General features: G+C 41.7%; 1 pseudogene across 1 annotated transcript; it reads right to left on the reverse strand.

Annotated features, from left to right (window-relative positions):
- Positions 1-2,432: 2,432 nt before the first annotated feature.
- LOC307187244 (mitochondrial fission regulator 1-like) lies at positions 2,433-3,251 on the reverse strand (annotated as a pseudogene). The gene has a single exon. The product of its transcript is annotated as a mitochondrial fission regulator 1-like (transcript).
- Positions 3,252-4,914: the final 1,663 nt, after the last annotated feature.

Raw genomic sequence — 4,914 nt, forward strand, 5'->3', positions numbered from 1 at the left:
CTGCCTCCATGAAAAAGAAACTCTCCAGATTCAGACTAGATCACAGGAACAGGCTGGTAAATACTTTTGTGCCTCTACCCAAATCATTCTTCACTAAATATTCATTGAGCACTACTATGTGCAAGGCACAATGCTTAGTGCTGCAGGTAAAATGTTGAAAAAAACCAAAAAAGATATGACCCCCGCCCTCATGGTGACTAACTGCATTAGACAATAAGATTTTTTCCAATGTTTTCTTCCTCCAATTTTTTTTTCTGGATATGGTGAAAATAAAATAGGAGAAAGATACACATGATAAATAGAAACACTGAAGATCACGATTATGTGTGTGTCATACATCTTATTCAATTTAGTTCTTTCTGCACAGCTTTCACAGTTCCATAATCAGAAGACAAAACCAGTTTTTGAAATGCACTATTGGAAACAGAGAAAATAACTGAAAAAAAATCAACTTAAATTTTTAGAGCATGAGATGAGCATCATCATTTAGCATTTATTGAGTTTTTACAATATATGTTTACAAGGAGTTCTTTCCTCTCTATTAGCCAGAAGAATGTCCTTTAAAATAATTACTAATTAAATACTGTTATAGGAGGACACCTTTTTGCTTTGTCATTCAGAACACTGTAAGAAAGAGTGCTACAATCACATTTATGAAATGAATCAAATTTTTCAGTATTTGAGAACCATCGCAACACCTGATGGGAACTACTAGCTACACAGACCAAATGTAGCTCATTGCATTTCAGTTCATTTTGGAAGAATGAACCAGAAATGTGGCAAAGTATGAAGCAAGAACTATTTAGTCACACTTCTTTTTTTTCCCCTCCACACAGCAACTATATAATTAAATGTATGGCTAACCTGAATTTTTAGATGAGTTTTCCAATGTATCACTGATGGAAATTTAAAGAGGAAAAGGATTAAGAATTATATTAAATGAATGCAGCCAGAATACATAGTACTTAAAGCATCTAAAGACCGTAAAGTCATTTCTCCCAATATAGTAACTGATAATGTCCTTGATTTTGTAGACACACACTTTGAAAATAATTTTAAAAAATGAATTACAAAGCAATGGAAGAAATCACAAAGAAGAAGAAAGAGATTAATGTAAGTACTTAAAAACCGGTTGCTTACTAAAAACATTATAAACAACTTAAAAGGTGAAGTGGAATTTGTTTTATTCTTTGAAATGTTTTGTACCCTATGGAAGTTTGAAAACATGGTCACAAATTCTTTGGCCCTCCTCTGTGTTCCCTCCCATTGAATCTGGAAGGGCTCGTGACTGCTTTGACCCATAGAGCACAGCGGGAGGTGACACTATGTAACTTCTGAGTCTGGGTCATAAAAGGCCAGGAAGTTGCTGCCTTGTTTCTGGAATATTGTCTTTTGTAATTCTGAGCCTCCAGTTAAGAAGTCTGAGTACCCTGAGGCCACCGTGCAGAAGCAGCCACATTTAGGTGCTCCAGCTGGCAATTCCAGCCGAGCTCAGCCTTCCTTCTATCCCAGCCATGGCACTAAGCATACAAGTAAAGCCATTTGAGGCCCTTCAGGTCAGCCAATCTACCAGGTGAATAAGCCAGGAGAGAGAAAAACCTCCCAGCTGAGACCCATAAAATTGTGAGATACAATAAAATGTTGGCTGTTTTAAAGCCACTACATTTTGATGTGGCTTGTTATGCAGCAACAGAAAACTGGAGCATACCTGCTTGTACGTGTGATATTTTTACAATAAAAATTTAAAAATTGAATGTAAAAGTCACTCTGGGAATTTGTCTGCAAAAATTGACAAAGACAGTCTTAATACCCTTCCTAGAGAAAGAGCTCTTACAGATCACCAAGAAAAAATTACTAACACCATATTAAAGAATGAGCACTTATATGAACATAAAATTCACAAAAGAAAAAAAGGCTAAAAACCATGTAAAAAATGTTCAACCTCATTAGTAAGTAAAGGAAATGTGAATTAAACAATTGAATTAAAATTTTGGTTATCAAATTGGCAAAGATAAAGAAAAATAATATTAAATGTTGGTTTGGGTAAAGTGGGAGTATACATTGCACAAACTTTCTGGAAAATAAATTAATATTACATGTCCAGAGTTTAATACAATAAAGTTGGTCATTCACTTAGGACCTGTTTTCACCCAGGGACAAGAAAAAAACAGAAACTTCTATCTCACCCTTTAAACTGGGACATTCCAACCTATACAATTAGCTGCAACATGTCTCAGCTCAAAACAGGCCTTAGCTTCTGCTAAGTTTGAAATATGGAAAACATATAATGCAGCTCTTCTCTTTTAGTGCAAGCTTTTGGCAAGACTCTTGCAGAAGATTTCTAATTGAGAGGCAGAAACATCTGCTGTGAGGAAGGCAGCTATTGAAGGAATTCCCGGAGCAGGAGACTGAGTTTGCAGAGCTCAGTGCCATCAGTTTCCTCTTCTACTGATATCTTCTTCCTTCAGAGTAAACTCAGAGATAAGGAAGGCAGGGTCTTCCTCCTTCAATAAACTCGGGTTCAGATCTTGGCTCTGCTTCATCCGGTGAAAGTCCTTCAGGATACCCATCATGTCTGCAAAGCTGCTGGCCTGGGACAGAGAGACACAGTAGCTTTGTGTTCTGGTTTGCAAATATCAGGGCTGGCAGAACAAATCAGGAGGACTGATGGAAGCTCAGGGAGTCTACCTGGGTCTCCTCGGCGATGTCACTAACGGCGAAGGAAGTTGTAGAGTGGAATGAAGATCCAAAACAAGGTAAGCGGGGAGAGACCTTTGAACTTTCTGGAGGTAAGAAATCTGTTGTTAATGAAGCCGAAACTGCATCAGACGCCACGATTTTAGCCATCTAGCTGCGCAGGTGGCGCAGCTCATCCTGCAGCTCCGTAGGCGGCTTAGGGCCGGCAGGACTTCTTCGAGGCCAGGAGCCTCTTCTCCATCTCCTGCAGGCTGGGCCCTGAGGCATTGCGCTGCATGACAATCAGAGGGCTGGGCTTCCGGGGGCTCCTCAGGGGCCATGTATGCTCCTGACCCCAGCAGAAGGCTCTGCTTCATCTATAGCATCCAGGCGATGTGAGCCAGGGTAGGGACTCGGGGCACAGCCCTCAGACCCAGGTCAGAGATGTTGGGCAGCACCTCCAAGGATTCTGAGGGACATGGCTTCAGACACAGGTTGGTACCCATCCTCATTACACTTCGAACAGCCCCCTGCGGCTTGTTTTGCCAGACTGAGACGGTCACATTGGCTTCCATTCCCCACGTTTCAACTGGCTCCTGCACTTGAAGGACAAGGCAGCCACAGGGCAGCTCTGGGGGCTCGGGTAGGCTGGAGGCTGACTCTTTCACCTCAGGCCGTCTCAAGGAACACCAGGCTTCTCCTCCTCAGAGTCCCGCTCTGGTCTCACTCCCCTCACGGCCCCTCCTACCACAGCGGCGCCTAGACTCAACCGCCCTCACTTCCCCTCCACATTTCCTTATTAACAACTCTTCCATGGTTCCAGTTGCATTAAAAATGTACCTACTGTTGCTCCACTCTCCTCACGGCAGATGCAGTAAACTTTGAAAGACTTAAGTCAGATCATGCCATTTACCCACTTAACAGCCCCGCTCTCACATCCAATAGCGCCCCATAGCACTTAGATCAGACCTAAATTTCTTTCCCGGCTTCCAGGCCCCGTATGATTCTTACTTTGCCTACCTCCCGATTTAGCCCCCTCTCCCCCTTGCCCTTTATTCTCCAGCCACACTGGCCTTCTCCTTATGGGAAACATTGTGCTCATCCCCACTTTCAGGCCTCTGCTCTTCCCGCGCCTGGAATGCTCTTCACTATTTAAATCTCAACTTACATGTCACTTCCTCAGAGAGGTTTTTCTTGACCGTCTGATCTAAAGTCAGCCACTCATTTTCATGTATCTCTAATCTAATTCTCTTTCATCGCACAGTAGCCCTTATACGTTCCCTACTTAATCATACCTTTTATTCATTCATACATTCTGTCAACACCAACCCTTCCTATCTCCCCACTCCTCCTCGAGAGCAGGGAACTTGTTTGTTTTGTTCACTGTAACATCCCTTGCAATTGGAACAAGGATGGGCACGTGGTAGTTGATCCATAAATATTTGCTGGATGCCTTGCAAATACTTTTGTACTTTTGAAACAAAACCAGACATTGTAAGTTTTGTGGACATTTTTCAAAGCTTTGATGATTCTGATTAAAGTACATTGCTTCAATTTCAAAAAAAGAAAATCCCACAAACAAAATCACAACAACGTAAAATTATTTCAGTAGTGTGATGAGAGCTCCCCTGTCAAATCAGATGCTTTCAAAACTAGACCACCAGTCAACAGGCTCTTTGCTTTGAATTGAATGTGCACCTCCCACCAATATTTTTCGTGTTGCTGAACATGTGATTTATTTACTGGGTAAGGAGCAAACCTTAGTGAAAGACTCCCCTTTCAGCTCTGAAAGTGCTGAAAACAGGGTTTCATCTTTTGAGGCTGGTTTAAAACAAACCTCTGGAATGGGGAGATGTCTTAATTGCCCCACTGAGTAGATGAGAGTTAAAGGTGTTCCTCTTGGTGTCATTCACTCTGGAACTGCAGGAACCTTAGTGGCTGGGTCTCAGTGGCCAACTATGACCGCAAGATTCTGCAGTAATGAGACCTGTTTCTATAAAATTCATGAGAAAAATCTGAATTGCTATTTATAGATATACCACACCATTTCAGAAATGATATAACATTCAGACACTCAGGCTCAAGTTTTGATATGTTCCAACATAGCCTATCCCCACCAGTTGTGAACTTCCTCCACAGCCAGGCAGGCCACATTCTTATGATTCTTGAAGGGATGGGAAATACACATTTATTAAACACATCCTTTGGGCCAGTCTCTTTGCTAATTGTGTTATCCGT

This window comes from Stenella coeruleoalba, assembly GCF_951394435.1.
Source record: "Stenella coeruleoalba genome assembly, chromosome: 5".
In the NCBI taxonomy this organism is placed as follows: domain Eukaryota; kingdom Metazoa; phylum Chordata; class Mammalia; order Artiodactyla; family Delphinidae; genus Stenella; species Stenella coeruleoalba.